This window comes from Pempheris klunzingeri, chromosome 6, assembly GCF_042242105.1.
Source record: "Pempheris klunzingeri isolate RE-2024b chromosome 6, fPemKlu1.hap1, whole genome shotgun sequence".
NCBI lineage: Eukaryota > Metazoa > Chordata > Actinopteri > Acropomatiformes > Pempheridae > Pempheris > Pempheris klunzingeri.
This window is the reverse complement of record NC_092017.1, coordinates 17,459,115-17,484,159: the sequence shown is the minus strand read 5'-3', so window position 1 is coordinate 17,484,159 and position 25,045 is coordinate 17,459,115.

Below are 25,045 nucleotides of genomic sequence, written 5' to 3'. Positions count from 1 at the left end.
ATATGGCAGGATGCAGGATATGCAATACTTCCTAGAATAAAGGAAGTAGAATACAGTCCTTAGAGAGGAAATTATTTTTGCAGCAAGGCAAAACACAAACAAAAAAACTCTAAAAGGCTCTGTATAGCTGTGGAAGACTGCACAGTTGCCTTTGCTGCTATGAGAGCTGTGACGGTGAACCAAAACAGTAAAGCGTCAGTTTGTAAAAACACACTAAAAAGCTCCATAAATACTGGATAGGAAATAATTTTTCTCCATGAGCAACCCCTTTCACAATAAACATCGTTTTAGCTATTGTTTGCATAAGAATGCTAATTAGAGCAGTTTTAAAACATGCTCAAGCAATCACCCATCCATCATCACACGTCTAAGACCCATCAAACTTGAACAATAACATATATAATACATATGTTAAGGAACAATGCACAGACATTTTCTGCCAGCATTACAGCACCTGTTTGTCTGAACTTGAGCGTCCTTCATGCAGTGCTCACTGAGGATTTCCCACTGCTCCTCATTGATGGCAGGTTCTGTCCACAGGGTGACATCACCCTGCGGTTCATCTATTTTGCAAAAGGAAACAACGTACCTCAGCCCCTGGGACCTGTTGAGGAAAGAGACAAGGGTGTCCTGAGAAGCCGACAGCATTCTGGCACTGAGCCCGTGTCAACATTCAAACTGGGAGCCCTGGACCCAGAATACTGTGATATCACTGGACTAGAGATTTTTACAGCCCAGCAGGCCCAAACACTATCAATCATATCTTCAGACACATGCAACGTTTGTGACCAATGGATTGACATACCAATTCTGAAAAGAATGGTATTTCTTGACAGCATTACAAAACATGTTAGCATTTCTGAAACCATTTCTAAATTATCTAGTTATGTTATTTGAGGATCTCACAGCCAACCATCTGCTTCATATGTGGCCTTGATTCAGTATAGCCTTTGAAATCTTTTTTTCATGCACGTTTCTGTGAATTTGCTGAACCCTGCAAGCTCCATGTTAGGATGTAAAAACTCTTTGGAACTGCAGTGTGTGCACACAAGTGAATATGGTGGACCACAATGGTTCATGTAAGCACTCAAAAGTGACAGTGCACAGACAAACCATGGAAATCAAGAAATTATGTGGTGGAAAGAATCCAACAGCTATAAACAGGTTAGACCACACCATACTGTGCGTGGGCTACAAGTACATCTCCATCCTTGCATTCCTCTTTCTCTCTGGCCTGTGGAAATGTGGGGCAAAATCCTTATGGTGATATTTTTACCTGTTTTAATAAGACCTGCCCTGATGAGTTGTACTCCCTGTAGAAACTGTCAAACCTTTCTCGTTCTGTTTACAAAACCCACTTTTAACTGGGAGGAAAAAATGCGACAATGGGTTTCAGGTCCAAGAAAAATACTGGAGGTTCGGGTCATTCACGTGCTTTCTGTCCAAAGTGAAGATCAGTGTGTTTTCAGAGCGCCGTTGCCAACGTTGCAGCGGGCCTATTAACTTTACAGTAACACACCAAGTGAGAAAAGTAAAACCTGTGAAATTGAAGTACGGGGCGGTGCAAAGTGTGGAGCGATTCATGCTGTTACGAGTCCCCACTTGGGATGTGGCTTTGATTGACAACAAGGACAAAATAGAGGCAGTCAAGATTTATAGCTGCATGGGATTCTGCGCTGTAGCAGACATCTGGTTTGACAATTGTTTATGTGACTTTGCGGACCAGTCGAGAACTTTCTGTGAGGCCAGAGATGAAAGTCAGAAGAGGGCAAAAAGAGTTATGTTGTAGGCTTATCATGTCTGTGTTGGATGTTAACAGTAGTAAAACTTTTGTTGATGTTAGCTACATTCTATATCAATGCTAGAGAAACACTCTTCAACTCGGTCATTAAAATCCCTCTTGACTCAATAACATGTTTTGTTCGGACTCGCTTTACTTGTTCAGAATCACGTATGTGCAGTTTGTTTTCACATCCGTCTGCTAAGGGAGAAATATTTCTCTGGGCTCACCTTAAATCTGAGATGAAGGTGAGGATCTACGAGTATGATTTGTGACATCACAACTACTCAGCCAATCATAGTCCAATGTAACTTACACAAGTGATGTGGAAATTTAAGACCTGCACATACATTGAGAATTTAAAGCACTTCATTAATTAACATGTTATATCTAATTTGTTTGAAAGTAGCCAAAGTCCATCCAGTGTTATGCTAAGCTAATTGACTGCTGTATGCAGCCTTATATCTAAAAGGACAGCTATGGCAGTAGCATTAATCTTCCCACTTAACACTCTGCTAGAAAGTGAACGTTTCCAGTACTATTCCTTTAAAAAATGATGAAAAACCAAACTGACCTTTAAAAAATGAACAAAATTCTGTTCATGGACAGCAAAGCCATAATGGTTTCTTTCAGTAAAGTTTTCTCTCTTCAGTGCTTCCTCGGAGCAGTTGAACAGCATGAAATCAGAGGTAAAAACGGATTGTTGGTTACCTTCCGAAAAAGTGTGAGTTGCAAAAGAACAAAAGATGTGGAGAGAAATCGGCAGAGATTAACATTTAGTGGAAAGTGGAAACGTTTCAGCTGTGAGTTGAAGGCTGATGACAAGTCCGATTACTGGTGCACATCTGAAGTGATTAATGCATACTGTGTGTCCCTGTGTTACAACATGTTGAGTTTTTAACTCCACGTTTGATCCTCCAATAATTACATAAACACTATCCAGATGACCACATAATACCGCAACACCAACCCCTGATTTACTGAAATTCAATATGCTTTTTTCCTGCCTACTTTTTCTGTCTTGAGGGAATTTATCTGCTTTAATATACAGTCTTGCCCGCTCTTTTCAATGCCCTGCTAGGCCCCAGACAGTCTGTGCACAAACACAAGGGCAAACACATAAAGGTTCGGTGACACAGTCCAGTGAGTAGCTGCTCTGCCAAATTGTGATCAGCCGCTACAGGATACACTTTAGCACCCCATGTGTGTTTCCAGGCAACTGATAGGGCCAAGCCTTTGTCTTCATTTGAGCTCTGGCTGTTAAATATGCCTCGGGGATGGCCACTTGACCCAAGGGCCTCTGTTATGCAGCCACAGAAAATACCACTTCCTTTTCTCATTTATTGCGACTCTAATGGACAGGCCAATGAGGGTGAGTGAATTGGTTGCCAAAAGTGGAGCAGAAGGGGTGACCATCTGAAATTTTTATTAGAAATACTTTATCTGTGGTTCAGATGGACAGATGGGTTCCTGTGTACGTGTGTTTGTAGTTGTGGACCAGACTTTGTATTTGTTTGCATATGTTTGTGTGTGTGTGTGTGTGTGTTTGTGCGTGTTTGTGATGACTCTTGATACAGGTTAACAAGCCATGTGTGTTCTGTTTAGAGGGGAGGGAGTGGTGTTAGATACTGTACACATGGTATGTGACATCTGAGGCTGCCTCAGGGAGGAGAGACCACAAGGCTGCCCAATATCAGGTCACCCATCATATTACAGACTTCAAACCACCCAGTGCGATGTGTACACACACACAAACCCACATAAATAGAAAAAAATATCACACACACACACCTAAACATCATGCATTCACATCCTTACATGTTTACATTGACTCACACAAAGTTAGCAGAGAGACCCAGCATTGACACCCACCTCAGGGGATCCACCGTAACCCCGCCTCACCCCCATGTCGCCCCACAGGCCCATGGGCGTCTCCCAGCCATGGCCCCCACTGGCCTGGCCCTCTGCAATCTGTCAGGAGGCCCAGAGATGTCTCACTTATCAATAGGCGAGGCTTATTGTTTCAGGGAGCTTCCTCTTTCCTGTACAGGACAGTCCTGCTCGGGGGGCCACCATGGGGCTGTCAAACCGCCTGGGGCCACTTGGACCATGAAAGGTGTATATGGTTGAATGAAAGAGCCGGACTTTCCCTGCCTGTTAGCGTGTCATTTGACAAGGTGGCTGCCTCACCGGGAGTGTGTTTTTCCACTTTGCTGCTGAAAGTGCTGTGTTGGCCTTATCAGATTTTGATTCATTTCTGCATTTGTTTGCTTTTGTCGAAGAGAAGCTGTTTCCTTTCTATGTCTACAGTGGAAATAAGGGTGAATGTGCGGCCACATTGTGTTCTCCAAGTTAAGTTTTAAAGCTGCTGTATTAAAACAGGCAACTTAAAATCATACTTAATCTAAACATGTTGAGTTTGAGGTAATTAGGGAGTTATCCTGAGTCAAGATTATGATTAAAGTAATTAGGCATGAAGGGAAAGTCAGCAACTTTAACGTAGATAATACCTTCACTGTCCTGCCAAATTCTGTCATAAAATAATTAACATTTGTTAATGTTTTTGAGAAATATAAATCCATTTAGTGTCAGGGAGGCTGTTCGAACTGTGCCAGAGTTACAAAAATGGATAATTATGGAGGAGGAACACGAACTCAAAAAAAATGCCCAGTTCATTCTCTTTCAATCTGTGAAGCTGAACATAGGAAGGGATATTTTTCTTTTTTTTTTTTTTTTTACTGTTGGCACAGACTTGGATTGAGACAACCACTGGGCAAGCAATGGGTGTTTGCTCAAGTGGAGCCAATTACTCAAAATAAATTGGGTCTTCCTCTCCATTCCGTCCTTTGCTCTTCCTCCCTCTCTGCCCCCCATCCCCTCATCTCTCTGGTATGGGTTGTCATTTGAAAACCGGGTCAGATCCACAGTGAGCCCCTCCTTCCAAATAAACAGGCTAGTAATGGCTGTTTACCCAGAGTACAAGAGCCATTATGCGCAAGGAAGTTAAACATCTCTGACAGGCAAAATGGCCGCAGACAAATCACTGTTGCCCTTTCTTGAGGGATTGATTGGAAGAATGCTGATGTTTCCTTAACTGTTACCAGCAGTCATACACGCTTGTGACGGCTTTTTAAAAGGCATACCAACTGCATTGTGTAAGGATTCAAATCCAAAAACCTTTTTGTTTGTCTGCAATTACCCTACAGAGCGAGCAGATGACCTCGTCTGCAATGGATTTCATCACATTGGTTGCCTGGGAGCCACAGGCCTCACAATCAGAAAGTACCCCAGTACTTCAGGACAACGTCACAGCCCACCTTTTCAATCACCTCACAAGGTCTGGATAGCGTAATGTGGCAATATGGGAGGAAGTGGAAAATGAAAGTGCACTCATATTGTACAGTAAGGCGAATTGTAATGAGCTTAACATCATTCTGTGAAGTCGTTACAAGATCAAAAATGAAGTCAGGAAATAATTTGAAGTGAAAGGCACTGTTCTGGGACTTAGCGTTTAATTGGAAATGAAATGGTAGAGTAAACAGAACAATGTATTTGTGGTCATACATGTGTGGAGAATGGACTGCATTAAATCACTGCCTGCTAACTAGGCCATAATGGAACTTCGCATAATGGGTACCAACTGAGTAATTTACCGTCAAGCTTTTGAATTTAGTCTGTGAAGGTCATGAGTAAATTAAGCAACTTTGGTTCCAGAGTTTTACAAGTTAAAGTACACGGAAAGCATATATGAAATATACATAGAGAACTGCATACATACACTTCTAAATACTACTGAGAAAAAGTTATTTTACCTTTAATCTAGATTATTGGTTCCAACAGTGGTGGGGAATCTAAGGTCTTTCCCATTACTGTGTTTTATTGTTAAATACTGCACAGTTTTACATCTTCAGGCTATTAAGAATCATTCAAATGAAACTATTGAAGTGTTCTAAACTTATACACATGCAGCCTGGACAAGGGGGCATATCTTAAATGTAAATATTAAAAAAATAAATCAAAAAATTTAATTTGGTATAGAAAGGTGTAAACCAAACTATAATCCTAATTTAATCCCAGAAAACTATGAATACCAGAGTTTGACGTTATAAAATGGCCACAACTTTAAAACACCAACGTGGTGTGAAGCTGGTTGCAGTTACAGCCACAGTCATATTCTTTACAGATGGGCCCAGAGGCGAAGCTAGCTCTAGGCCTAAGAGTTATTCCTCACAGATTTGAGCTGTGAGAGAATGTACAATGGGCCGAGGCACGTTGTTGTAATTGGCTCACAACAGAACCGTCTGCTGTTCCCAAGATGTGAGGCTAACTTCAAATGGGTGTTGCCTGAGCTTTGATTCAGCCCATCATCATGGCTCAAATCACAGACACAGAGGACAGTTGTACAGTGTCGAGCCATAAACCCTGGCAAAACACCCAACAGGAATTTCTGTCTCATGCATTTCCAAATGAATGGTTGGCAGGATAATGCAGCAAGCATCCGGTGGAAACAATATAGCACAACACCGCCTGTGTGTGTTCGCTGGAATCATGCATGTGTGTTTTCCTGTAGGCTACGCATGTGCTCGAATCCGTACAATATCTCTGTGTGCATCAAAGCGTATACTCTGTCTTTCCCTTCAGCTGTCAGAGTGCCAGGCAGCATTCAACACCTGGATCAGCAGGTCTCCCCCTCATGCACATCTACTCTTACACACTCCACTGATCTCCATCCCCCTGCAGAGGGAGAGGCTATACAGCTGCTAACTTTCCCAAGACTTTGCATGCAGTCTCATACAGTGCCTAGCTACTGTAACGGAGTCCCGGCAACGTTTCACCAAGTCCAACAATCCACTGATTCTGTGCTTAAGTCTACAGTTGCGTTATATCCGCCTTGTATTGTTTTACTTTACTTTTCATGTTGTATAACGTGCAGTGACAGTTTAGACTTTATTCTAGGGGGTTAGATTTCCCCACATAGGTTGTTGACAGATGCTTGGTGTCCTGCTGTTGCTGGGTCAGTAGTAACGTAACCCCCTTAGGGCTGGCTTTGTTAATTGTGCCAGTAATCTGTTTAAAATATACTGCACGGAAGATGGGGGGATTATCATTGAGGTATTTGTATTCCTTTCCACAGGCCTTTGTTCAATAATGTAATCCTGATGTTGGCGTTACAGTAAACTGTGCTAAAATGTGGCCACAGAATTCGGCAAGGTGTGTGTTTCAGTTAAGCCCCAGGGTCCCTTGGAGAGACAGGCATAAATAATCATAACATCACACTATTTTTACTTGTTTCATAGCATGTTCGGTTTTGTTCAACCTGAGCTCAAAGTCATGATGGACAATCACAAGGACCCCCACAATCCTCTCCCAACAACTTCTCAGGTGGCTTATTACAATTCTTGATTCAAACATGCAGTCTTGTTGGCAGCCAATCAAAAGGCAGCTTTCCACCCACATCCCTCGGCACATACCCTCTGGGTTAATTTGCAGGGGTCTCTTACCACAATACAGCTGTCATAAAAAGAGACACATGGAATTCTATCCTTGGTAGAAACTGGCAAGCCCCGCTGTGCAGTTCTGGAAGGATGGGCATTGCCTTGACTTACGTCACTCTGTCTGGCTTCCTGAGTACTGGGTGCTGAGTTCATTATGAATGCCAGGTGCCATAGTATGTTGAAGACCATGTGGTAGGCTGACATATCAAATATTTCCTGTGGTAGCCCCATGAGAGGATATACAAGACTGGCATACTGCCTATAATCTCATTCTGACGCTCACACCCAGAGAGACAGAGACGGTTTCTCAGGAAATTGCTCAAACTTTTAATGAATGTAGTCATCATTCTGCAGCTGAACCTCCCTTAGAGACCTTGACTGCTCTGATCTGATCTGGTTCCTCACCAACTGAGACAGACACCAGTTTTTAGGAGTCATGTGGTGCAAAGGGCAATGAGAGGCTGGTGAAGTATTGCAGACAAAGGACTTCATTAAAAGCAATACAGTAGATCTGTGCAGATGAGACACTCTGATTGACCTGAAACTACTACCTCTAGCCAAGGCGTTCTTTACTAGTCTTCAAAAATTTCCCTTTAAAGTTAATTATTTTAAGGCAGTCCACATATGTGATATGTGATATTATCCATGGCTGTAAAATCACGTCCTGCAGATCATATTGAATTAAATCAAACCATATAATATCAGAATAGTAGGATAATGTAATGTGATGAGAACAGAATAAAGGCAGATAGGCTGTGTAAAATTTACCAAAGTTGCTATGCTTCTTTTCTTATTTAATGAAAGTTTTCTTTAGTCTTTCAAAGCAGGCAGCAATAAAAAACTCGAGACTTGCACTGAGAACACATTCTGACCAAGTCACTAATTTTGGTTCTAAGCCCACACTCGTACTGAAGCGCTTGTTCATTAGAGAGCACAAGGTCTGCACTATCAACCGAGCCCCTAAAAATAGCCTCTTTGCCATCCTCCAGCCCTTTGAGGATCAGAGTTGAGCGAAGCAGCTGAACGGTGCCGGAGTAAAGCCTCGGCCTGTGGACAGATGTTTCTGAGAACAGGTGGCTGGGGTTGTCCCCTGGATTTGCATGGCTATGACAGACACAGCAGACCTCACAGACTTCAAAGGCCAGGAGCATGACTGTTAATGATCTGTGGAGAGAGGAAAGAGGAGTGGCTAGCGAGCGAGCTAGCTTCACAGGCGCCATGAAGACAAGGACTTCCAGCACAAAGTCCATGGAAAAGTTTTTTTCTGCTACGGATCGTTTGCCATAATAAGGTCATGACTTCTACTACTGTTGAAGATTCATTTGATTTTTTACACCACATCATTGAGTGCTGCTGCAATAAATGCAAAAAGTTTGAATTGAATCTAAACAAACAAGTGTAAAATTTCAAAAATAAATAATTGTGTTAAGTAGGATTATTATAGAGCCATTGTGCAAATTGTTCATAATACAGTATCTATGCAGATTTTTTATCAATACCCATGACTCAGTGATTACAGTATATGACCCTAGTTAACACCATTTTGTTGTTCAAGTATTCAAGTAAATATAATTTTTCAAGTACTATCATGATTTCATGTCATACCGGCCTACTTAATGTCACTGCGATGAAGGTTTGTGAATACTTAACCTAAAAACAAGACTGAAGAACCTTGAATAGAGTCTTGCATAAAACAATATCACTCAAAGCTAAATGTAAGAGGAAAGACAATTTTATTTTAAGATCATTAAAATTACTGAGCTTGAAACCATGCATGAACTCTCGATGAGACTCCTTCTTGCAAGGCAGCAATTAAGTCAGACATGCCAAATCTCTGCATCTACCCCCTCCTCTTCATCTGTCATATTTTCAGCTTTGATCTCCTCTAACCCCATTCATTAAGCTAATACAACACACTGCCACTTAAAGTTCGCAATGGAGCCCTTAACATCTGATAAATAATGCATTCAACCTGGGATCAAAACATGAGATGAGCACCAGGCAAAAGGGTGAACTCTCGGTTGGCTCAGACAGAGCAAAATGTATGCTGAATGAAACAGGAAACATAGCAGTGCGCAAATGAAGCGCAAAGACAGCAGTCTGGCACTGGATTAATAGGCGTGATTATGAATGCAGTTGTTTCCACCTATCAATCTGAGGCACAGGGTGGTGAGGGTGAAAAGTAATACTGGATACCAATATTAACAATGCATTTTAAGTAGTATGCTGTCCTGAGAGAGATGAATGAAATATGGGAGAAGAATGCACTTTACTGGAACTGGTTAGAATGAGAGTCAGCACAACAGCATTATAACAAGGCCCCTATGTCACATCATCAATCATAGTACTGGTCTGTATTAGGAGAGATTGTTTCCAAAATTGTATTTCTATTTTTTGGGGGGTGGGAAGAAGATGGTAAGTAGAGTACCTGCCTATCCTTTATGTAACTAAGAGTCTACATCCATGTTAGTAGCCCTGTGAGACTGTACTTAGAGATAAACACAGCTGAGGCTGATGGGAACAGGTTTTGCAGATATTTGGTCATAAACCAGAGTACTGGACAAATTCAAATTGTGACCAGATGACGGCACTAAATGAGAACTCACCAATAACTTAGGGTCACCAAAGTTACGACTATTCCTCCAGTCTGTCCCAAATTTCATGGCAATCCATTTAATAATAATAATAATTCTTCACATAAAACCGCTAATGTGAACCTTATGACAGCTACAGGAAAAGGTACAGGATCACTGATGCTATTAAAGAGGACCTATTGTGCTATTTTTCAGGTTGATACTTATATTTGGGGGTCCACCTAGAATATGATTACATGGTTTAATGTTAAAGAAAAACACACACACACGTGTATAAACCATAAAGAAATTCAAAGACTCTAAATTGTTTAAATGCAATGTTCTTGTTATCTTATATTTTCTGCATTTTGCATTTGCTAATAGAACAGCTCATGTATTGATAATGAATAATTAATACTCATTGTTATCAATACATGTGTGTTTTATTTAGTTTAGCTGTGTGTTATTTTGAGTTGCATAATAAGTAATCTAATGTGCCGTGTGCAGCCGTATTGGCTAAGTGTAGATGTCACACTATAACATTTAGAGGATTTGTTTACAACTTTATTTTAGGTGGAAGACTTAATAAGCAGTCATTTGTGTGTTTATAGTTTTTACAATGAAGTGATGCCAAGTGCTGCTACGTTGTTTATCTTTCAAAGACCGCGCATTATTTGCTTCAGTTGCAGCAAGACGCACTCCCAAGAACTGTCTGACAACCCAAAACAGTCAAAAATATTTAAGTTCTTTGAAAGAAGCAGCCAAGAGGCTGCTCTTAGAGGCTTAGAGGATCACTGAAGTCTTTAGGATTAATCTTCAGGGGAAGATGAATGTCTTTTCATGGCAATGCATCCGACACTTGTTGAGATATTTCAGTCAGAATCAAAATGTTGTTTCTCTTTCTAAAATCAATCCCTGATATACAACCGACCTCTCAGTTACTTTCTATTATTACAATAAGGTATCTCATCAATTAAAACTACTCCACATGAAACCCCACATGATAATGTATTGTGGCAGGCCAGCTTTCTCCCATGTGTGAGAATAGACAAATAGTGTCCTCCTATTTCAGTTCTGGAGGCCTTACTGAGGTAAAGTGACCTGAATCAGCAGGGGGGCCTTTGACTACATCTTGACTTTATTACTCCAACCCTGAAATCCCACAGTGACCTCCTTCTCTTCTGTGCCATGTTCAAATAAACAACCAGAAAAAACTTTTATTCCTCCCTCTGTCTACTAATGTTCTCTGGGTTAGCTCCTCATCTTTCTCTCTTTCTGTTTGTTTTCCCTCCCTTCATCCTCTGATGGGAGACATGCCACGACCTGATGGGAGCCATGCCGTGACCTTTGCCAACCAAAGCCAACCCTACCACACACACACACATGTACAGAAACCACACTGGTTCGGTTTGGCAGTGGGATTCAGGTCTGTGTTGACTTTGTGTCCACTGGGATCTGACCGTGCTGCTGTATATTCATGATCCCCTTCAATGGAGACACTCATCTAATGCCTTTGAATGGGGCTTAAAAGGAGATTTTGTTTGTACCACTCCTTAAAAGCAGAGGTCCTGGGCTTATTCCTTGTTCACATAGAATAAAGAATAACTTTGCAAAGAGCAGGAAAGGGCTCTATCAAATAGCTATACACACTGAGATCTATAGTAACACCTCAGCAGGGTTTCAATCTCAACGCGACACCATGCTGCGCCAAGAACGCCAACACAAAATGTGCCTCTCTACAGGCCCTTAGAAAATCCTGTAAATGTTATACTATCAGTACCGCCCCACCACTAACGCATGACCTATGAGGGATTACATTTAGTCGCAAGATGGACTTAATAATGTGGGCCTTTGTAAATGGTCATATTTTTGTCCCAGCTCCGTTTCCTCCTGTGTGTTTTCTGTAATTGGTATATTGTCTCTAGGCTTTCAGTTAAAAAGGAACCTCCGAGGTAATCTCCACCATCTTGGCAAAATGCAAACATAGCCAAGTCTCTCAAGAGAAGCCGCCAACTCAGAGAAGTTTTTCCCCTTTAATAACATATTTTATTGAAGCAGGGTGAAAACAATTAGGGGTGTGTGAGTTCTGTGTCTTTAATACAGGCTTTATTGAATAAGCGTCATCCCATCCGCTGAGGGAGGGCCCCTGAATGTGACACAAGTAGTGTTGCCTAATGGGGGGCCGCCTAAAGGGATTGGAGGAGTAATTCAATTAGAAGTAATGTGCACCAAACCTCCGCCGAATTTGCTGTCTAATTCTCTTTCAGTGATAGGAAGAATAACAAATACCCCTGAAGTCCATCCTGAAACTGTGCAACTGGAAGAAAAATGGATCCACGAGGATAAAATGTTTGAAAGATTAGTGAAAGGATTACCTTGTGGGAGATCAGCTGATTCATGACAAAGTTCAGCTTCTTCTTTATGCGTTGCATGTTAATTTGTTGTCAAGTTCCAAAAAAGGCCTTTATGAAGTCGCACAGATTCATCTCTTTTAAAAAAGAAAAAACGTTTAAATTACCACTTAATCGGTACAGATGAATTAACTGGTAGTAGGACACAGACCCAGACTCAGGAATGGAATCACTTTATGTTCAATGTAATCAAAGTTCTTGTATTTCAAAAACAATTAAACTTTGTTTATTGTTTTCCTTTAACCTCCTTCCTTTGTGTGGCACAGATGCCTTCCCTCTCAGTGGGTGTTGGAGCCGATTCCCTGTAGCTTCACCACCTCACCACGGGGTGCAGCTACACCGAGACATCAAAAAGCATCTCAATCTGCTTATGAAAATCCCAAGACCACAGACTCACAGCCAAAGAGTAGTTCATCCACCCTTACTTAAAGCACTTCCACCACAGGGATGCACTACACCAGCAACTTCATCCTGTGTGAGGCTGCTGCAGCCACACTGGCTTTTACAGAGAACTTGGGTAGACCGATCAGATATTCTGTTTGTTTTGCTGCAGGGGATTTAAATGAGACTTCTGGAATTATTTTAAGATAGATGTAATGCTATTAAACTGAAGCACATACATATTATATGCCTCTCGAAAAGAACATGTTGTAGGTATGTAGATAAAATCATAATTTGTCGCCACAACCAATTTATTTACCGTTCAGTTCTCTCCGCAATCCGTCAAAACCGAGGAGAAAACAAATACAATTTTGGCTCAGGCAAAGATTTTTCTATCAACTGATTCATTTGCATTCTGCTAGCTCATACATTTCACAAACTCAATTCCATCTTCACTTTACACCAGACTTGGAATGTTTTTCCAAGCACTGTGCAATTTGAATAACTATTGACACACTAAAAATATCTACTTTTTGCACTGAAGCCAAATGTGGGCTTTTTAAATGCATGAAGAATGAGTGGGAACAATGGGCAAGAGAATGAGACGTATTTTCATGCAAAAATCTCAGTGGGCAATACTGTGCTCAAGGTTATAATGACTGGGTGGTGGGCCTGCTCGGACTTTCCAAACATTATAGCTATTGTCTGACTAGGTTAGTGGGGGAAATGAAATCCAATAAAAATTAATTGATATTAAGAATTAAAGCTGCGAGGGGCCTGTTTTACATCAAATCTCGTTTACAACAACTGTAATTGGTCATAATCAGACACAGTATGTCATGAAGATGTTATAATAAAGAACACCCCTGTCTCACATTCAGGCTTTGACATTGCTGCAGTGCTCTGCATTGAGGTTCACTGAACGACTGCGTCTTTTGAACAGTGCGATCAGACAATAGAGAACAAAACGAAACGACCAGCGAGGATGAAAGCGATACTTTTGAAGTGCAAGGCCAGTCACAACACATCTGAGCATGGAAACATTATCAAATTTGTCAAACTTTGAGGTGATTAGGGCTTGTCTAATTCAAATGGACAGACAGATGGTTGGGTGAAGCAGTCTGTGAAATCCAAGCCCTATTTAAAAGCAGGCTGGTTCTGAGCAAGTGGGAATAAATATGTAAACCCAACCTGCTCTGTAAAGCGAACATGCCTCCTCTCATTCCCAGTCCTGCACCGTCCCACATGTCATGCATTCGAGGTCCATTAGTTATAATGAAGTGTAAAATAACCTTCAATACACCTTTTGGAAAGTTGTGGCGGTACCGGAAGAAAAAAAAAAAAGGGCAGAAATTCCTGCTGGTGGAGATCATTTCAGGATGGAGTTCTCTGAAAAGGGAACACAACTGAGAGAATGAGAGAAACCCTCCTTTGTCTCTGGTTTGAATCAAAGGCTTACGGAAATATGTCTCGATGGAAGTAAACTGTTCTCAATGGGAAACATGTGACCTCCGAAGTGGCGAAGGTGCTTTGAAAGGAGTCGAGAGCCACCCTCTTTACTCGTGAGAGGTGCGTTGTGAAGCGCCACAAAATCTGCAGGGTGCCTCCTTTTGTTTGTATTACAAATGGCCCCGCGTAGGGTGAGAGGTCAAAGCGATAATCACATGTGTAAACACACCTCTCCTCCTGAGCAGCGCTCTGGAGGGCCTCCTGCTTGACCCTGCTGTTTCTGGCAGGTAAATGTTTGCAATGCATCAACATACAGGAGCAGATGCGTGAGTAGAGCTCTGCATAATGCAGAAAGCTTATTGGGTCCCGTCTTTCAAACAAAGACGAGCTGAGGCTAAATAATGGTACGTGGTACATTCTCACAGATCCACATGTGCAAGCAGGCACACACTCTTACACACACACACACACACACACACACACACACACACACACACACACACACACACACAACAGCTCTCTAATTAATAGCTCCTCTGCCTCCTGAGTCTGTGAGGCAAGTCCACCCTAATCCCTTGGCACTTAGTTGAGAGTAATCAGCACACGGCAAAGGCTGCCTTTGGAACACTAATTAGCATCATTGATTTTCTCCTCAAACCCTGACATGCAAATAACCCCAAAACAAGTCACTTTTCTAAGAGGCCCTACCAGTCAAAAAAAACATACTGTCGTTCATTGTTTTAGCTGCACTGGTTCAGTAGTTTAGATAGAGACTGGCTTAAAATGGGAGGTTAAAAACTGAGAAGGAGAACATTTCATTGACTGTGACAGGACATAATTAGAGCTTGTGTTTACTAAAAAATTTGCATTTGGTGTTGATTGATAATCATAAAATCCAAGTATTATGAAAAAAAAGACCACCATTTGCAGTGTTTATGGTGCGGCGATATTGGCTAATGTAGCAAAAGAATCTCAAAGCATAACTGGCTTAAAGTGTTTACACTGATACACTAATTAAGGTATCTCTCTGGTGATTACTTAGCCAGTCAGTTTAACAACTTCTCTTTCTGCAGCCTGCAGCCTGAGACAAGCAGGCATGTGAGGTAACTTCAATAAGAATTGCCAGTGTCCACATGCCGGGGGGAGAAGTAAATTGCAAGTAATGGACTCTGAGAATGCCGAGATGTTTATCAGACTAAATGAACAGGCTCACACTAGAGGGATGCGGGGAGCTGCATGTGTGACAACATGCCAGAAAGAGTCCCGATTAGGAATGATGGCTGCCATGAATTTATGTATTAAAAGTTGGAATGAAACTATGGCTGATCATTTGGGGCAATCATTTTCATTACACTCCAAATGTATGTCAGTCGAGCATGCTTCTCTCATTCTTCTACTGCTATCGCTGTGAAAACAGATCCTCATAAAAACACAATACATATGGCATGCACTACTAAGTTATTGTTTCCAATCATTTTAAACAAGGATGGGATTGTGCTATTTTTGTGCTAATTAGCTACTGGCCATGTCCAGAAAGTGGAATCAAAGTGACCGCAATCATCCCTCGCCTTCTTAACATGAGTGGGTGAGGAAACCATCACAGCTTGACTTAACCAAAACCCTCCACTGGCAAATCCATAAAGGGAAGGAAGAACAAGGAATTAGGGAGATTTTCTGTCTTCCAAATACAAGAGCCAGATGCCAATTTATCTCTCTTTCCTTATTCTCTCTCTCTCTTTCTGCATTTCTCCGTTTCCCTCTCTCTTTCCTCCTATTTGTGCTCTTATAATTTTTCTCTCTCCCTCTCTCACTCTGCGTGATTGCATCCATATGCTCTCCAGGGATAGATGGGGTCAACACCCTACTTACTCACGCCACAGTGAGGCACTGACACTTGTGAGAAAGCCCTTGCGGAGGCTGGTGCACACGCACACATACACACACAAAAATATGCATTACCCAGTGTGATTGTCTCCATGCAGCAGACCCAGACTGTGTAGCCTCAGTGCTTAGCGGAGAGGATGGGCTGTGGGATTTTCATGCCAATGCTTAATTCTGCATCATGAACGTATGGAGTATGTTACTCTGCAGTGATCCACCTCCTCCTCCTGATACATTTAGGATTGGCCCCTGAGAAGATCTGGCATCAATTAACTGGTGCTCAGAAGAACTGGGCTTGACGGGGCCCACTGGATCCTCCTGTCTTCAATCCCCTCTTTTGTTCAACAAAGCCAGGAGAGGTCGTAAATTTGAACATGAAGACAGCGCGCAAATTGCAGTCACACTTGCGAGCGAAGGGAATCAAGGCCAGGAGAGGGAGAAGGAATTAGGCTGCCCTCCGCCAGTGGTCCAAATCCTTTCCTCTTTCAGTCCTGGGAAAACACGGCACAGAGACAGACACAGATATGTGCAAGCAGCACATGTTGTTAACCACACGACTGTGGCCGTCTGCCCTGTACGCAGAGCAAGAAAGCAGATGAACACACCTACAACTAAACACGCAAAGGCACACAGACAAGCACGCATATTTTGGAAACATCATAACAGTTGCTGTAAACACCAGCAGCTCATACTGTGGTATTTTCATCCTTATTCCTGTGTCCTTCCTTCTGAACTCAACCACTGCCTCTGCTCTCATGTACCACACACACACACACACACACACACACACACATATGATTGAAGAACATCGATAAAATCTGCTATAATGAACCCCTCCCCTAGACCTTGCCAGTGACCTCTTGGAATCCGATTTACTCTGCCACATCTCTTATCATATCTCTGCTGTCACTCATATATTATGGCAATATGACAATGGTGATGCATCTACCCAGACCTCCACCGACACCCAATCCTCATCCATCCGTCCGTATGTGGGAGAAAGATGAGAACTATTGTATGAATACAGCATTAACACACTGCTGTGTTAATGTAACGCACGCTGTTTCATTGCCTTTAAAGGCTAAACACAACTGTGCTGTAGCTTAGGAACAAGCTCCAGCTCTGACAAGCTTTCATACACAGGTGTTACGGATGAAAAAGGGGACTGAGTGTGTTTTAAGCCCATGTTTGACCATTTTATACAAGACTACAGCCTTTCCCTACAATAGACATTTTTTTCATTCATGATGGCTGCATTCCATTTACAGTTGTACGCCCTGATAATTTTCAAGTTGGCTCGCTGACGTGGCTCACTAGCAGACCTAAATGGAGCAGAGCCATCACTGAGAGGTGCACAGGTGGCTTACAGGTTGAATTCTCACTGACTAGTAGAGGCCCGGGGTTCAATTCCTGCTACCTTTTGCTTGGTCATGCATGTTTGCAGGTGGGACACCTCCAAGGGATCGCTACGCTAGTGACTCCTGCTGATTAAATGGGGTATTTTCAGAGTTAAGATCTGGGGGGAACAGAGTGAGCCTCTGCTGCGTTACACCCTCCCAGTGAAGTGCTTTGCTGGCAGGGAAATGGAAGCGGCCTGCAACACCATGTGTTATGGAGGTAGCACATGTCTGTCTACACCCGCTGCAGGCCAACTGTGGAGTTAGCAGAGGCATGAACCAAAGTGCAGGGGAGAGTAGTCATCTCAAATTAGGATAACATGAGCAAAAACCAAATGTGCAAAAGAAGACGAAGGGTTATTGGTTGCACCTGTGGTTTTTCTGCTTTCACAAGTTAATTTTCTTCTATTTGAAAAAGACCCATTGATCACAAGTAAATATACTAAATATGCTTGTTATTGAAGTTTCAACATAGGTGACAGTGAGGACTTGCTTTTCTTTTCTATCACATTATGGAAGCTTACATTCAGCAATCATGTTTGCACTTGAGAAGAGCTCCAGGTTAAACCGTCAATAACTACCAATTTATTTATCACAAGTTTAGCATATTGTCATCTTATACGTCCTATAAAAATCTTAAAAATTATATATAAAAAAAATCATTTTTTGAAAGGGAAAGAAGGAAAGGAAAGGGTTTTGAAAAGTAGCAGGAGCGCTGTTGCACTGAAAACAGACCAGCACTTGACACAATATCCATCTTTCAAAATCAAATCACTGTACTGTAGAGCTGTGACAAGATGCATTCATACCTCACTTCATGTTACCGCATATCAGGGATGAGCTCAGCTTGTGTAAATGGTTTCTCGAAAGACGAGTTGTCAACAATTTTTATGATTTATCAATTTTGTATTACTTGCAGTAGACACTATACTGTTGTCTTCACTCATGTAACCGTTTCAGAGAAAGAATTTATTATTATTTTACTTATCCAAGGAGTTATCTTGCCTCATTGTATCACTGCATTCCCTAGAATAAATCAAAATCATTGCAATATTATTGCTGCTGTTCAGTAGCTATAGATAAAGTTAGATGCAGTACAGCTGTTGCTCCAGTACTTCTGAAGAGCTAGGTGCTCTGTACACAACAGGGCAATACTTTTCATCTGGGAAAGTGGTTGTTTGCTCCAAAGGTCGAGGGGTTAAACTTATTTTAACTAGGAAAGATTCAGTGGCCCGCTACCTCGACCCCAAAACTGTGGTCACAAGATCATAGAGGGAGCTCTCAGATTAGCACGCCATCCGTTTTGAAAAATAAGGAGGGTGTTCTGCCATCTTAATCCTATGAGAGAAAAACCTCAGTCAAACCCTTGACCTTGCCAACCGCCGACTTAACAGAGAACTTTGATTTGTCAACGATGACCACAACAAAGCTGGCCACAGTGGTTGTCAGGGCCGAGGCTGCTGCTGTCTTACACATGTCATGTGGGTCATGTGACATTGAGGTCACAGGGGATTTAAGATGTTTTCATGTGCTACAAGTGCTATAGTAACAACAGTAACGCATTACTAGCTTAACCCCAGGTTCAAATATAACGACAATAATGATAATGTTGCTAAATGTAGCAGCTACTTGTCAGACTAATGGGAGTTTTTTGCAAATAAATCAGTCAGAATGCGTCAAAGAATTGATCATTTATAGGATATGTGTAGGAAAGGCTTTGCTGTTTGAGGGAAAGAAGAATCAGAGGAGCGATAAAAATTCTGCTGAGGGAGCCAGTTCCCCATAATGCATAAAAATATCAAATGAAAAACCTTAACAGTAAAAACAGTACCAAAATACCACCACACCCTAATAATCCATCAGGAGGAAGTTAGGGTGGAGGGAGCTGCAGCAGGAACAACAGTAACATGAGCCCAAGTGTCGGGTCATAATGTCTGCAGCGTACACCTGCATGATTGATGATTGGACGTTACTAGTCACACTGCCGTGAATGAGCCAATAATTGCGCAGCATATTGCCGACAGCCAATACAAGTGGGGCTGCGGTGCTCTTCCTGAACAAGCAATCGCTTCATTTCAGTCGGAGACACGTCAAGAAAATCTGCTGAGAGCCCTAATCCCCCAAAACAAAATAATTGCTCCCTGCTTAATAAGCATTAACATTAGAACCCCCAAAACAACAGAGACACTGTGAGCCGCCATCCTGAGTCTTTGCAACAACCATGTTGCAATTTCCCTTGAAAGCTAGCAAAGCCCCTCTCATCTGAGATAAAGCTCAGACAGCATCCTTGCTGTCCACTAATGAACATGTGGCAGGATACTAACAGCACAAGGAAAATACTCTTAACTAAATCAGAATCAGCTTTACTGGCCAAGTATGTGTAAAAATACATGGAATCTGACTCCAGCTACAGAGACACACACACAGCTGAAAACAAGGGCAATAAAGCTGAACTCAGGTGAACAATCATTCAACTGCTATGTATAAATATAAATATATATTTTAAAAGTATATATGTTAAAAATCACACCTAACCTAATACAAGTTTCCCTGCCTCGAGACAATGTGGAGAAACACATTGATTTTATGAATGCCAGGTCTCCTCTCCTCTCTAAACACTAATCGAATGAACAATAAGTTAAGTTGAGCTATATATTCTAATATGACATACACAACCATAAACCAAGTTTGAGTAAAGTATTGTCTAGTGATAGCATGCATGAGCTAACATAAACCCCCAAAAAAACTTCAAACCACCAGGGGTAAATCACCAGTTCAGCCCAAAGTGTACAGTAGTAATCAAATTATAATTTTTTTTTAAGTTGTACTGCCAAACAAGGCAAGCAGATTTGTGATTATACCACTACAAATGAATACACAAAGATCCAGCTGCATAACAACAAACTGAGCAGCCAGCAGCACATCACCTGCTCACTTGCAGAAGGCGTACATGCCAATAATTCAAGCTAATCTCAAACTAAATCTGAACAGCAACAGCACAGCAGTGTAGCCATACAAGAATACTGGCACTGCCAAGCAAACAAAGCCTGTACTGGCCGTAACACGCCATAAAACGCCATGTCACAAGCAATGAATGAAAGCAAAAGTTGCAGTTACTTGGCTCTGACGCTGGGATTAATGGCAAGTAGAAATCCCCTGAACTGGTTCCTGCCTGAGTGGTTGTGGTCCGACAGCAAAGTTAGAAATTGTCAAAATACAGGTGTGTCCTGAATGTGAAATCACAGAAAAACCATTCACCAACGTGCAGATTGATATTAACATGAATCGTTGCATTTTTTTTTTTTTACTTGTCAGTTTTCTAGTACAACCACACCCCAGTGATTACAACCTCTCGAATTGGTCACTGGAACTTCACAAATGTGCTCTCTGCGCACCACCCGGTGAAAATTTAAACAGGAGTTCAGATTTTTGTTCTACACGCTCTCACATAAAGTCTGCAAGCTCTCGAATTTTGCAAAACATTCACTGTCGCACAGCTGTGGAAGCAGACAGCTTTGTGTAATAAGTGTCAGGTTATAATGTCTGTGCTGTGCATCAGCGTGATCATCATTGGATGATGCTTGCAACGCAGCGGTGAATGAGCCAATCATCGAGAAGCATTAATGTTATCATTAGCAGAAGTAGTAACACTAGTAGTAGAAGCACTTTTTCATGCTGCATATATTATCACATGGTTTTATCACTTGCCTTTTTACATTTTACAAATACAGGAGTGGAAACATGCCCACTCACTGCTCAGCAGGCTGTGAAGACATGCTCAACTTTGCTGTAAATGACCTGAGACATCTTAAAAGGATTTTATCCACTCCTCAGTCACAGTCGTAATGCTGCAATACAATGCATGTTTGTGACCTGAAAATATCCATAAATGGCATATTTTACACATAATTCACTCCGTGACCCCGTCTACGTGCTTAAATCTCTCTGTCTGAAACTGTTTTTTCAATAACATTGAGGATGTTCTGGAGCATAAACCATTAGTCAGTGATAAGCTGAGTTGTGGCTATTAAGCTCCAGGAAGTTGCTGCTATAACAGCAACAGCAGAACAAAAGTACACTGAACCTGAAAAACCTGGAAATAATTGGCATTTTATTGTGGATTTCCTGCATTTGCTGTCTGCTCTTTCAGTGCCTGTGGAGATGTTTGTTACTCTCAGCCTCAGGCTAAATGTTGTTTCAAGGTAGTTGGTTCATCAACATGAGTGGCAGGTGCTTGGGTGGGAGCCTGTCCAAGTGGAGTAGAACAGTAAGAACACTTCAAGGACAATCGAATGTTGCATATCATACTTGGGGCCTCACTGGAGGTCATGTGCTTTAAGTGAAACTTTTGCGATCTTTATATAAGAATATAGAGGGTTAGCCAGAAAGTGAAACTGGAAGCACCCTCACCGGTCCCTCTGCTCTTTTAAAACTCCACGATAAACAAAGGGAGAAGTAGTCATTTTCCCACATGTGCGAGGCCCACCACACCTTTCGTCCTGCGGCATGTTGAAAAGCACAGGCCAGAGTGCAGTTGTGTTTGTTGTTTCATCACCTACTCATGTTTTATTGGTGGTGACTTAAAAGCTCCAACATCCACTGTGTGACACTGATGGTGAGAGGTTGAGATCAGTGGTGAATAGCATGCCTTTCATAATGTCTGTATGAAATATTAGGCGGCAGACCGTACGGTATGCTTCGCACACACTTTCACTTAACAAAATCCAGAGACGTTATTACTGTATATGCAATGTAAAAAAGGTTGAGGGAAAATGTTAGAGGTCAGGAAAAAGTGTAGTAGACTAAGAAATGAATGAGGTCATGTGTTGATGTGAGGTAGCATGGATATAAACTGTAACAGTGTTTATATCAGCCCATCCTCCGTCTCACACTATTACTGTAAAACTACTGAATCATCGCGGTTAAGGAATAACGGGCCCTTGACTGGTAGTGTTTGAACTTCCACTCTGAATGACACACACACACACATGCACGCACGCACGCACGCACGCACGCACGCACACACACTTTCCAGCTATGCACAAGACTGATGGAAACCATAACATGGAGCTGTGGTCCTCTGGGGGATTGAGGAACGCCACACACTAACACGGCTCCGGTTACCCTGTAACCCAAGACACAGAACCGGAGAGACAGAGAGACCCACACAGAGCGAAAGAGACAGAGAGAGAGAGTGCATATGTGTGTGTGTGTGTGTCCGGAGGTAGTCACAGTGACACCACACACAAGCATGCAGAGCTGGATCAAATAGTTAATTTGCAACATTTACTTCAACCACCGTATGGTACCAGATGGACAGCATTTTGACCATCAGGACAAGTCCCACAGTATCATTATGAAAACAGGGAAGTCTGTGAAATGTATTTATATGTAATTTATCACCATTATTGACATCTACAGGCTTAAGTGGGAACTAAAGTTATATAACAAAGTCCCGCTCCATTAATCCTTGCAACACGCACACCTGATGCATTATGTAGCTCTGGAGAGTTGGCTCCCACCAACACTGGAAAATAGGACGGTGGTGTATCCTGAGGTATCACGTGCCATCCCGGGGGTCACGCTTCCAGGCGCCACTGGTGTGTGGGCTTAGATAGAGCGCGATGCATACAGGTGATGCAACTGTTTCATACAGTGCCGGCATGTGTTGCCCTTTACGACAGCATATGATTAGTAGGCAACATCTTCATGTTAAAGATGAATAGATACTGTGAATCTCTAAATCCCAGTCTTGATATATATGAGTAAATGGCACTATCAATAATGTATAACATCTTAATATTCTAGTGGTTCATTGTGTGTCTAACTTGCGACAAGAAATCTTATGCTTGTGTTGTTAGTAGAAAGTAGAAAACTATCAGACTACTTAAAGTATAAGTATTCATGCTTATCTAGTGCTTTCATGTCTACTTAATTCTGATTCTTTAAACTAGCGAGCTGAAGTAAGACAACAGCACTTCAGACAATGTGATCTCATCAATGGCATCCTACACGGGCACGCTTCTGTCTAAACATGTCTAAAACATTGAGGTCATTTCTCATAATAGATCTGCATGTTTGTTTTTTCATCTACTTCTGTGCACCAATCTGGGTTGAGAAATGTTTGAACCACAATCTGTTGTGGGGTTGTTTGCTTATGTTGCCAGGTCAGGTCAAATCTGATCAAACCCCCGCCTACACAGATCTGATGAAGCGGATACATTTTTGTTAACTGCTAGATATTACCAGAGGATGTTTTTTTTTTCCCAAACTTGTAAGAGTAATAAATGTCAAATTAAGACTTGACACCAAGTTTAATAATACTGCGTACTGCTTGCATGAAAAAAAAAAATGTGTTGCTTCTAGTAGCTTACAATAGATCAGACAATTTTCTTGTAAATAACTTGATCCAACTGTGTGTGCCAGAAAAAGGGAAATGTGAATGGCGGTGTGAGACAAACACGGTGGGTCTTTAATGGGAAAAATGTGCCTGTCGGAGATTGGGTTTGGTTAAGAAACATGCATCATCAAGGGAGCTATTTAGAGAGAGATGAGAAGACAGGGCTGAAAATAAAGATTTGAGGCACATCTTTATTAGGTGAGGTAAGACTCTGGAACTGTGTGAGAGAAAGATGGAGAGGGAGCAAAGTGTCAAGGAGGCAGAGAAGTTAATAACAAAGTAGATAAAATCTGCTTCACCCATTAATCAGCATGCAAGCCAAGAGCAAGAGAAAGTATCATCCTGATTCTCTCCAAGTACTGAATAAATCCCCTTTATTATTGCAACTTGTATTTAGTTACATTATCTCATTGTGTTTCTTAATAGGTGGTCAAGAAGGAGGGAGACAAACACCAGAGGGAGTAGCAAAGAGCAAATGAAGCCGACACTGGGCAATGGTGATTGACTAAGCCTGTGGAGCGCAAACAACACAGCAAAATAAAGCACTCTGCCCGTGAACCCGGGGCTTTTTTATCTTTCTAATGAAGTGACCCCTTTTAACCTCCTCGTAACATTTGGAAAGGTTGGGTAAAAGCTGGCTAATGAAGAGGTATGTAATACATACACCCAAGGACAAAAAATAAAATCCACACTCTCAGTTAGACAATGATGCACCACTTCTCTAACAAAACATGTGTATGTGATACGGTTCCTTTCTACTGAGGCCAATCAAATTCCTGTAAATGTTATTGTGGTCAACATCCGCACACAGTATCCTTGAGCAAGACATCAAGGCCCTAAAGGTGGTTATTGGTATGATAAATCTCCTCCACATGTTCTTTCTCTCAGCATCATAAACATGTAAACACCTAAAACTCACAGCAAAACTAATCTCAGACTGCCCACCTCCGATCCCTCCCTGTTTTCACCGGGGACCGCAGCTCCCTGGTGACACCGCCATGCTCCTGCTTCTGCTCGCCTCTGAGTGAGCTTCATCGATGTGACATTCTTATGACGGGGTCCAACACCGTCAAGGAAGCTGAGGAAATGCAGAACCAATGAGACCCAAGTTTCCTTCTGGGAGCATACTTGGAGTCTGGGGCCTGTTTGAACTCCATGCCCCCAGCTTTTGGAGCCCTCCAAAATGTTAGCATTCAGGGATAAAGGGCAAATTCCCACAGGTATTCACAGACCTGGGCGGTGAGGGTAAGTTTGCATGATGGACTGGAAGAGCAAACC